Source organism: Sciurus vulgaris, assembly GCF_902686455.1.
Source record: "Sciurus vulgaris genome assembly, chromosome: 1".
Taxonomy (NCBI): Eukaryota; Metazoa; Chordata; class Mammalia; order Rodentia; family Sciuridae; genus Sciurus; species Sciurus vulgaris.
The window spans coordinates 15,600,057-15,612,488 of NC_136461.1; positions in this window are offsets into that span (position 1 = coordinate 15,600,057).

Genomic DNA, 12,432 nt, shown 5'->3' on the forward strand with positions numbered 1-12,432 from the left:
GGACTTTGTCAGTAGAGGGCGCTGAGGGGAGGTGCAGGGGGAGGAGCCTCTGGGCTCCCGTGCTTTCCCTCCTGGCTTCGCTGCCAAGGGCCGGCAGGAAACCCGGAGGTCCGCACGCTCCAGCATCCCGTGGACTGTGACCACACCAGTGGGCCCCGAGTACCGTCCTTGGGGATGGAGGTACGCTCAGCCTTAGAGGGAGCACCTGCTCCCCACATCTGCCGTCCGTGTTCTTCAGAGCAGCTCTGTCCAGTGTGGTAGCCACTAGCCAAGTATATGCTACTTAGATTTAAATATTCATTAATTATAACGAATTAAAATCCAGCCTCTGAGTCGTGCTAGCTGCGTTTCAGTGTTTCTTGGCTGCGCGGGGCTAACGACCGCTCCATTGGACGGTGCGGACGTAGATCGGGCCCATCGTTGCGGGAGGTTCTGCTGGACAGCGTGCGGTCCGGGAAGATCTGTCTCCTCTGCCACCAGCGCTGCAGCCGACGTGGCCTTCTTACAGATGGGAGGTCGTGGCAACCCGGCTCACGCAAGACCACTGGGACTGCAAAAGGTAGAGACCCCCTGATCGAAACACACAAACTGGTGGGAGTAAAATCTTTGAGTTGTGCTGTCTGCGGTGAATACGAGGACAACCATTCGAGATAATAGAATAATGTGGCCACGAGTTAAAGGCATTGTGACCGTTTCTGTGAAGCAGCCGGTCCCTCCGGAGGCCCCAGAAGCGGCTAGTTTCAGATATGGATAGTCCAGCTCCCCTGCCTAGCCCGCCCTGCTACCGCGCCAGGTGCAGCCTGGAATAGACAAAGCTTACGGTCTGTATTCCTTGAGAAAAAGAAAAACAGAAAGACCCTTATTGTGAGCTTGCCAAGATTTTTTTTGTGCATGATTTTTCACTTTGAAAACCAACTTGCTGAGGTTGCTGCTCCCTGCCGAGACTTGGCGTGGTGGGCCTGACCCATCAGCCTGTTTTCTTTTCTCTTCCCCTAAATAAACTTTTTCTTACTTCAGTCTCTGGTGGTCTCACTACGTGTCGGTAACCAGACCCCACCATAGGACCTATTTCCAACAGCACGCGCTCGCTTCCTGTCTCTCTGATACATTCTGGTAATTCTCGGAATGCTGCAAACTTTGCATTATTACTTTATGCTGTGGTGACCTATGGTCACGGATCTCTGATGTGACTATTGTAATTGCCACAGACTACGCCCCAAAAGACGGTGCACTTAATAAGTACGCATGTTCCGATGGCGCCTCCGTCGGGCCTTCCCTGTGTCTTTCCCTCTCCTCCGACTCCCTGTTCCCTGAGACGCAAGCATAGTGAAGTTAGGGCCAATGGATAGTCATGCAATGGCCACTAAGAGTCCAAGTGAAGAGTCTCCTGCCTCTCACTTTAAATGAAAAGCTCGAAATGATCCAGCTAGTGGGGAAGCCATGTGGAAAGCTGAGATAGGCGGCAAACCAGGCTTCTTCACCAAGGAGCCAACCTGGGAATGCAAGGGAAACGCTTTTGAAGAAAATTGAAATCGCTCCCCCTGTGAACGCCGGCATCCTAGAAAGCGAAGCCACCTCTCGCTGATGCGGAGAAATCTCGAGTGGTCTGCATGGAGGATCAAACCAGACCCGGGGTTCCCTTAATCCAGAGCCAGGCCCTAACTCTCTTCCATTCTTTGAAGGCTGAGAGGAAATGGCGCAGGAGAAAACCCGAAGCCCGCAGAGGTTGGGATGTTCTGTCTCTGTAAGGGAAGTGCAGCGGGAGGTGGGAGTGCCAGGCCTTCTTTCTAGAAGCCGGAGCAGGCTCGCCGGAAGATGCAGCTCTTCCAAGTAGACAAAACAGCCTTGTTTTGGGAGAAGATACCAGCTAGGATGTGTGTAGGGAGAGAGGTCAATGCCCAGCTTCCGTGCTTCAAAGGCCAGGGTGACTCTCTTATCAGGGGCTCACACAGCAGGTGACTTTAAGTTGAAGTCATTGCTCATTTACCTTTCTGGAAATCCTTGAGCACTTAAGAATTAAACTAAATCGACTCTATAAATGGAATAAGCCTGTATGTGAGCACATCTGTTTACAACATGGTTTGCTAAATATTTCAAGCCCACTGCTGAATCCTGAAATAACACACACACACACACACACACACACATGAATGTATATATTCCTTTCAGAATATTACTTGATTGACAATGCATCTGGTCACCCAAGAGCTTCGATAGAGATGTACAATGAAATTAAGTTTTCCATGCTTGTTAGCACAGCATCTATCCTGTGGCCCGTGGGTCAAGGAGTAATTTCAACCTTCAAGTCTTATTATTTATGAAATACATTTCGTAAGGCTGTAGCTGCCACGGGTAGTGATTCCTCTGATGGATCTGAGCAAAGTAAATAAAAAAAGCTTCTGGAGAGGATTCGTCATTCTTGATGCCAGTAAGAGCATTTGTAAGCCAAGTGCAGTGGCACACACCTGTAATCCCAAGCAGGAGGATCTCAAGTTTGAGGCCAGCCTGGACAGTTTATCAAGAGCCTATCACAAAGTAAAAAATGAAAAGGACTGAGAATGTAACTCAGTGGTAGAGCACGCTGGGGTTCAATCCCAAGTACTGTTAAAAAAGAAAAAAACAACAGCATTTGTGATTCATGGAGAAAATCAAAATGCCAACATCAACACAAGTTTGGAAGAAGGTGATTCCAGCCATCATGGTTCAAGGGGTGGTGGAAGCAAAAGAACTAGACTTAGAAATGGGTCCTGAAAGATGTAACTGAATTGCTGCAATCTCATGATAAAATTTGAATGAATGAGGAATTGCTTCTTACGGATGAGCAAAGAACATGGTTTCTCTCTAGGCAGGATAATAACGGGTTGCTTGTGTCTCAGGGGCAGAGCACTTGCCAAGCCGGAGGCCCTGGCCTAATCCCCAGCACTGCCATCAGTCGATCAGTAAACAAATAAGCAATAAAGATAAAGGCTGGAGAAAGGTCCACCATGCTAACACTCCCCAGAAGGAACCAGGACTACCTTTATTAATTTCAGACAGGACTTCAGAGCTTAATCACAGAGAGCACCACAATCTGTGAGTCAACATAAATTACAAGAAGATATCGATGAACCCACTACTGTAGTGGGAGACCTCGGAAAGAGATCTAGCAGGCCTAAAACTAGCTCAGCTACTCCGACAATCAACGGGCTGTAACAGACACACACAGACGACTTCATTCAACTACAGATGACACGGTCTCCTCGAGTTCATGCAGAACATTCACCAAGACAGACCACACTCTGGGCCCAAAACACACATTAAATGTCTTAAAGCACAGAAACCACACAATGTCTGTTTGTAATAGTGGTTCCTTTACAACTGGGGCTTTAAAGAGGACCCAGCTATTGTTCTGATTGATTCTATTTTGCAACTCTGACATGTTTGTTTTCTGAGCCATTTCTCCTAGGTTATGTAAAATTTTAATAATAGTGATCCTTCGTGGCAGAAATCAGATTGTCTCCTCAAACAATTCTTTCCCTGGTGCCAACAGGACCCTGCCGAACCAGATCTGAGAGCATGATCAACCAGGCCCTAGCCTGAACAAACCTGCCCGACTGTGCATCCCCTTCGTGGCCTTCCATGCCATTTTGTCCTTCATCTGTAAGTCCTAGAGGTATTATCAAGACCCCAAAGATGTTTTTCAGAACCTATCTGCTAACCTATGTTTTGCTAGACCTATCTGCCTGGTATGGCCATACTAAATAAATCCCTTCCCTATTTTGCCTCAGCTCATCTCTGATTTATGCTGGAGGTGGTGGGTAGCCAAATCTGGTCTCTTGGGATCCTGAGTCAGGCCTCTGGTCTAGGACTCTGGTGATAGTTTCGGTAAGCCAGCCAGGAGCCATGCTCACCAACTGCCGGTCACGTGCAGTTAGCCAACCTTGGGTCAAGAGGACAGATAAGACAGTCCTCTGTAGCTGCCAAAACCACCTTTGTTTTGATGCCCCACCTTCTCTTTCCAAACTGGACCAGCATTGGCTGCTCTTACTGCTTTTTGGTGAAACAGAGAAACAAATTTTTTGGTTTTCCCCAGAAAAATAAAGGCTAGAGAAAGATCCACCATGCTAACACTCCCCAGCCTCAGTAAAACAGCACGGTGCTAAGCAACTCAGTGACAGGTAAGACAGTCCTGCGGTATGTTTTCCCCAGAAGTGCATTTGCACTTTGCCTTCCTTTTCCATATGGTTTGGACTCTTCTGAGATACCAAATTCGTGGCTCCAATTTGCAGAAAAGAGACATAGGTATACAGAGAAACCAGGGTGTTTGGAAGATCTCTGTTTTAATTTGAGCAAGAATGGAGAGTGCTAATTCTATCTTTGAGCACCCCCTAGAGCAAATGCTGGCTAACGGGTCTACTTACAGTTATGAACCTATCACTAAGATAAAGATGATTTATTATTGTAATATAGCATGGCCTGCATGTCTGAAAAAGCACTTTGCTTTGCTGTGATTGTTCTATGTATTCTTTGGTCTATTGGTTTGGTCATTAGTCTCTCTTGGTGATTACTGGCTTGACGAGGCTCAGGGATCTGACGGCGGCAGCCACAGTGTTATTAGCAATGTATCCACGTGAATGTCCCATACTCTGAGCAGAAGAGACAAAAGTTCCCTCTGGCCCAGTCTGGGTGCCCCCAGGTGACTGGGATCTTGATGGGGATGTCAGGGTAACTTACAATGATGTGATTGGCCGCATCATCAGCCACCCAAAAGGAACATACCCCATTCCCTGGTTGAAGGAATTCTAACCGCTCATCCAGGAGGTGCGCCCTAGGAGGGGGTCCCCCTACACGCTGAGCCACCCATGCCCCCTGCTGTTTGGAGATTTCCAAGACACATAAAAGGGGATGTTGGGCCCACTGGTGACTCTCTGGGAAGGAACCCCCATAAACATTTCCTGACCTAAAACATTTCCTGAGGACCAAAAAGATCTTGCTTCAGAATCAGATACGCCTTGAGCCTAGACACAGCACTGGGCACATTTAACTCAGACTCATCAAGGTGAACTGCCTCCAAAATTCCAAGAAATAGTTGTGGTGGGAGTGTCTCTAGCTTCTCTGGGGCAGGGATTTCTTATGCACGTTGTTTTTGCTTTTTTTCGGTACTGGGGATTGAACCCAGGCGCAATGGACCACTGAGCCACATCCCCAGGCCTATTTTGTATTTTATTTAGAGACAGGGTCTTGCTAAGTTGCTCAGGGCCTCACTTAGTTGCTGAAGCTGGCTTTGAACTCATGATGCTCCTGCCTCAGCCTCCCGAGCCACTGAGATTACAGGCGTGTGCCACTGCACCCGGCTCTTATTTATTGAGCTCACAATAACACCTTAGGGCCTTTCTCTAGTGAATTCATTTTGGGGTTCTACGCACTTAGGATAATGTTAAAATTTCTTGTAAGCATCTTTAAGATATTTCTTCAGCTGCAATTACAGAGTTAAAGTGTAAAGATTTCTCATTCTTGGTTTTAGCTCTTTTGCTTTCTGCTTGTATTATGGCTACTTGGAAATTTGTTATTTCAGCCATAGTTAGAATGCAAACACCTCCAAGTTAACTCGGACTCATCGGAGAACAAAGAAGAGAAGAAAGCAAATGGGCAAAAGTGTTTTTTTGGTTTTTTAAATAAAAAGCAAACTTTGGGCTGGGGTTGTGGATCAGTGGTAGAGTGCTTGCCGTGCATGTGTGAGGCACTGGGTTCGATCCTCAGCAGCACATAAAAATAAATGAAAAATAAAGACTACACTCTCCCCTCTGAAATACTTAGACATTAAAAAAAAGAAAAAGCAAATTTATATGTAAACTGCTTGATTCCAGGTTTACACAAGACTTTCAAATAAAAATCTTAAAGTATAGCCATATAAAAAGGTGACCTTAACTTGTTTGGTTTTGTCATAAATATAATTTGAATTTAACTGTCTGTTTATAAACCTGCTAAATTTTATATTACCATATTACTCTGTCTCGTGAATGGAATTTTAACATAAGTAAATCTCTGACAAATGAGTTAATTTAAATTTGTTGGTAAGATAAAAATAGAGATGTCTTCAAAATTGCTAGCATATGTTTTTGCCTGGGTTGCTAGCCAATCAGGAATATATTTATCTCTGTTAAGATGTTTAAAATGCAATGTCTATTGCTTTCTGTTTTTTAAGTACAATAACTTTAGGATTTTTCTTTGACAAAATAATAACTTAAAATTATGGCTTGCTTGTTTGACATCTCAGTTTTCATAAATAATCAAGAATAGCTGTTAAAAATAAATAAGTTGGATAAATATAAATGGAATAAATGTTTATAAATGTAAATGATGAGATAAAACATTTGCGTCACTTGTAAGTAAGTTAAAACACTGAAACATCAATTGCCAAATATAAATTCACATATTCCTTCCTGGCTTCTTAAAGGCTATAAAAAGACAATATATATATTTGGGTTCTTTAATTATGTTTTCATAAATTATTGGTATATAAAAAGAAACAGTTTGAAATTGTTTTCTTCCACATCTTCACTAAAAAGGAAGTTTAAGAGATAAAATTCTAATGAACATGTGTAATGAGCATATTATAAGCTGTATTTTGATGAAATATTTCTTTTATCTCAGAAAGGAGTAAATTTGTCTAAACTCAGAAATTTTGTAAGGATAGTTTCAGAACGCTCATTTTGAAGCAGGACAAAAACCAATAAAGAGGAGAAAGAAATAGAATAAAATAATAGGTATGAGATATTGTTGATAAGAAGGTTAAAAAGAAAAGAGAGTGCTTTGGGGTGATAAAGGATTTTATATATTAAGATAAGATTTTTTGTCCTAACGTAAAATGATCAGCTCCAAAATAAGATAGATGAGGAAAAAACTAAAAGTTTAAGCAAGTTACAGAAGATCTAAGCAAGGTGCACAAGCTTTGTGAAGGATGAACATTATAAAAGAAAAACAATGTGGAATTTGATTGACTACAGAGAAAATTATAGGAAATGTTTTCTAAGGTCAAAATGTAATGCACTGATGTAAAACCAGAACTGAATTCTTAATGATTAAATGAAAAAGATTTTCTTAAGATATTAATCTGTTCCTAGTAAAATTTACCAAAAAACAAAACATAAAAAAAAAAACCAAAATCCAGTCCACAAAACTGGCTTAAAAATTTATAATTTCTTGCATTTTTTACTGTCTGTATTAGATTTTTCATTGCTTAAGGAACTGAGTCTTAAAAGAGTTAAGGTTTGTTTAAGCATGTATTTATTTTAAAGTCTTTAAAACAATCACTTTATAACGGGTTAAGTCTGGGTTATAATTGGTTAAATAAACAACTCTTAATTTTACAGTGATATGTGTTATTGATACAAATGTTCCAAAGATTTTTATAAAATTAAGTCTGATGGTTCTGGTAAAATGCTATCAGTCATGCTCCTTATCTTAAAATGCTGTATACGATGAAAGCAGCCCAATCGTCTTAATTACTAAACTTCTTCAGAATTCTAACAATGGCTGTCTTTCGTCATCCCCAGTTCTGATTCTTCTCTGAATCATTTTGCACATCAGCTTCATGGAAAAGACACTATTGCTCTTAGATGCAGCTTTCAGGAAACACTAAATTTAATTTACAAATAAATTGTGTTTTTTTTAATCATCTTTGGTAAAAATTGGCATGATTAAAAATTATGCTTCTTGGTTCAGAAATGTTATACAATCTGAATTTATTTTGCTCTCGTTGGTCTTGGTTTCTGCTTTCCTTGTAGCACATTGTAACTGCTGCCTCTCAAAATTCTGCTTGAGTGCAACTTCTAGTGAAATGGTGGGTCTCGGTGTTTAGAGAGGGTGCCCTTGTCCACAGAGGACATGGATCAAACTGAACAATGGAGCCAGGTGAGCTTAGACCGAGAGCCGCTCCTTCGCCTCTTTGTTGCTTGAATGTGGCTGAAAGGATTTTGGACGCTGATTCCCAGTTGTGTAACCCTGCCCTTACTCCACAGGACCCGATCAGACCAACAACCCGGACAAGCCAATCCAGAAATCAGGGACAATCAGAACCTAGACCGTAGGATGATTTATCAGCAATGACTTCAGAGGAAATCATTCAGAGACAAAGCAGTAAGTCGTCAGATAAAAACTGGAGTCACTCGTGTTTACTCTGTGGAAAACCAAGTGGAGAGGTCGTGGAGGAAGGGATCTTACGTGGGGCTGCCTGACACTCGAAGCAAAAAGTCCTTCCACCGGGCACCTCCAACCGAAGCCAGGACACTCGGCTTTACCACAGCCCTCTATCTGAGTAGGGACTAGAAAAGGACTCTCTCCACTGATCTCAAATATGTTTTTTCCCCAGTGATTCGTGTCCACTGGGTCACTTGAGTTTATGTAGTTAAACTATCTGCTTTGTGGTTTATGATGGTGAGTTCACTTTTACTCTTAAGCATCTGGCTCTTCACTCACATGCTTCAGCCTCTGTTTAAAGACCTGCTTTGTCCCCTTCTCCTGTTTCCAAACCAGTGCTGAAGAGCTTCATCCCTCCAATCCAGATCCCCGCCCAACACAGCAGAGGTGGGCAGGATGGTCATCGCTGAGTCCCTCATATCTGAGGAATGAACAAAAACAAGGGGGAAACATTAACAGGGGATCCTTTGAAATCGGGAATTTACCCATCACTGTGTACAACTAAGTTGCACCAATAAAAAGTTGGGGATTTAAAGGACGAGCTGATCATGGACCTGACTGACTCCATTTTGCAGTTCTGGTCTGTTCTTTCTCTAAATCATTTCTCCTCGATTTATTCAAGTTCCAGGGACAGTGTGATCCTTTCAGGCAGATCACCTCACTGGGGGAGCCAAATTGTCCCCTTGAGCAATAACTATTTCCCTGGTGCTTGCAGGGCCCCACAGAACCAGACCTGAGAACACGATCAGCCAGACCACAGCTTGAACAAGGCTGCCTGACTTACATACACCCTTCGGCCCCTGCTTTGTCCTTGCCCTAATAATCCTGGGGTTATTATCAGGACCCCAACGAGTTTTCTAGGAGGTGTCTCGCTAGACCAGCTGTCCTCCTAGTTCGGCCATACCGATCAAACTCCTTTCCTCCGTCATCACAACCCACTCTGTACTCTGGATGTGGTAGGCAGTGGGATCTGAGCCTAGGACTCCAGTAACATGCTCTGGGACCACAGTGGAACTAAATTAGAAGCCAATAACATGGTTTCTAAACCATGGAAAATTCTAAAATACTTGTGACATGAAAGGACACACTTCGAAACAACACATGAGTAAAAAAATAAATCCCAAGAGAAATTTAAAAACATTCTAAACTTAATGAAGATGAAAATACAACATCAACATTTGTGGGCTACAGTGAAGGCTGTGCTTAGAGGACATTTATAGAGAAGGAAATACATATTATAAAAGAAAAAAATCTAAACTCAATGATCTAAGCTTCCACCTCAGGAAGCTACAAAAGAAGAGTAAATCAACTCCAACGTAAGCAGAAGAAATTAGATAATAAAAAATCAGACCAGAGGTCGTTGAAATTGAAAACAGGAAGTTACAGGAGAAAATCAATAAAACCAAAAGACGTTTTTTGTTGTTGGTTTTTGTTTTTGGTACCAGGGATTGAACCCAGGGGTGCTTAAACCACAGAGCCACATTCCCAACACTTTTTGTATTTTATTTAGAGACAGGGTCTCACTGAGTTGCTTAGGACCTCACTAAATTGCTGAGGTTGGCTTTGAACTCATGATTCTCCTGCCTCAGTCTCCTGAGCTGCTGGAGTTACAGATGTGCACCACCACGCCCGGCCAAAATGATGGTTCTTTTGAAAAGATGAATAAAATTAATAACCACACATCCAAGCTGACTAAGAAAAGGAGGGAGGGCACAAATGACCAATATCAGAAACGAGAGAGGGGCGTCACCGAGGTCCCACGGTCGTTAAAGGATCGCAAACAATTCTACTCCCACAAACATGAATGTCTAGATGAAACCATCCAATTTCTTGGGCATCACAATCTGACAAAACTCAGTCGAGGAAAATAGACATTCTGTATGGGTCTGTACCTGTCCCATGTATTGTATATCTGTAGGCACAGGATTTATCCAGGTGTGGGAGTCTGGTTCAACCTTTGAAAATCAGTTACTGTAATCCATCACAGCAACAGCCCAAAGAATAAGAAATACATGAAATCCATAGATGCAGAAAAATCATTTGGCAAAATCCAATAGTCATTCATGATAAAAACCTCAGCAAGCTAGAAATAGAGGAGAACTTTCTCAACATGGTAAAGATCATTCATAAAACAAAGCAAAACAAAACCTGTAGCTAATATCACACTTAATGGCAAGAAATGTACGGCTTTTGTACTAAGATCAGGAACAAAGAAAAGGTATTTCTTTTCAATGTTGCTTTTGGCACTGTACTGGGAGTCTTATCTACTGCAATAAGACAAGAAAAACAGAGGGGAGCATACAGTTGGGAAGTAAGATGTAAAACTGTCTTAGTTCTCAGATGACAGGAACATCTACACAGAAATTCTGAAAGAATTGATCAAAAACCAACAAAAAACAAACAAACAAAAAACCCCTGCTGGACCTCATAGGCAATTGTAGCAAAGTTTCAGAACAGGAGGTTAATGTTAGAAGTCAATTGTTTTTTCTATATACCAGCAATGAACAGGTGGAAATTGAAATTAAAAACATATTACTGCCAGTACAGTGGTGCACAACCTGTAATCCCAGCAACTCAGGAGGCTGAGACTAGAAGATTGTAAATTCAAGGTCAGCCTGGGCAACTTAGGGAGGCCCTGTCTCAAAATAAAAAATAAAAAGACCCCCTGAACAGTGAATAAATACATAAAAATAAATACACGATACCGTTTATATCAGCACATTATTCACATGTGACAAAGTACAACATCCTCACAAAAGAAGCCACAGGAGGAGGATATCATGGTGGAGGGGAGGTAAAGGTCATTTGGACTTTGGCCATGGAAACGGACAGAGTATACCGGAGGTAAAATCAACAAGACGTGGTGACCAGTTGAGGGCTAGAGAGAGAAGCATCTAGGACAACTCCCCAGTGTATGACCTGAGCAGAAAGGCGGAGAGAGATGGCTGGGGCAGCCTCTCTGAGCCAAGAGCGTCAGGGAGAATCGGCTTAGCCGAAGATCATCACTTTGGTTTAGATCAGATGAACATGAGAGGCCTGTGAGCCCTCTCAGCGGGAGACGTCCACTCCAGCAGTCTAAATGTGAGGGTGCCTTTCACCTTGGGGGCAAACGGGCAAGAATTCATTCACAACACACTGGTAGGTGCAGGTCCGGGCCAATGTCACAGACCTCAAAGCCTAGGCAGGGCCCCTGGAGTAAGGCGGCCGCCCGCCTCCCTGCCTTTTGTCATCCTTGGATGGATGAGCAGGTGGCTGACCTTTCTGAGTCATTTGGCAAATTCCAGCATCCTCATCTGAGACTGTCTGGTATCCACTGGGCCAGATCTGAAGACCTAGACTGGAGAAAAAGATAGTGAAATTCTACCACTTGGAAAGCCAGGGAGGACAATGCCAGGGCCCAGACACTACTCTAACACGTAAAAAGCATATGTCAAGTCTGCAGCAAACTTCGCTTCCGCAAATAACACCGCTGCCTGGGGACCAGCAGGGACACTGAACAGGGCAGCAGCTGTGCAGAGGGTGCTATTTAAAGACTCGGTTTTTGCAGCCCAAGGACTCTGGGCTTAGAATTTGATTGGAAGGCGGAGAAGAGCCAGAAAAACCGGGGAAGGAACCAGATTTGGTGAAAAACATCAGCAGGTGGTTGACTGCTGATGTGAACCCTGAATATGTGAAATGAGCTCATTTTAATAAAATTATGTCTATCCATCTCTCTTGGAGTAAATTAAATGTGTTGGTTCATGGAAAGTGCTTAGAAGAGCGTTCAGCACAGAGTGCTTACTGGATGCAAGTTGTCATTATTATCATTATTATCTCTCCATCCACCTACTTACATAAATATGCCCAGAGATGTAGAAACGCTCATCTATAATGATAGGTTACTGCTAAGTGGTAGGATTTACAATGATTCTGGTTTCACTCTCTTTGTATTTTTCCATAATCCTTGAATTCCTTACAAAGAACACGTTTATTTTGTAAAAACTGAAAATCTGTATTCAAGGTTGAAAGGAGCGCAGACTCCAGAGTCAGACCTCCTAGTTTAATCCTGAGGCCACCACTGAGCAGCTGTGTTTTTTGAGCACATTTTTGCCCTTCCCTGAGTTGGTTTCCTCTTTGGTTAAGTGTTACCTGCTCTGTTGAGTGGTTATTGGGAATTGAGAGCTTGGCATGCTACCTGGCAAAGAGTGGGAGTGAGATAAACAACGATGGCTGTCACTAGCAGTAGGCAGGTTGTCGCTGTGCTGTATTCCACTA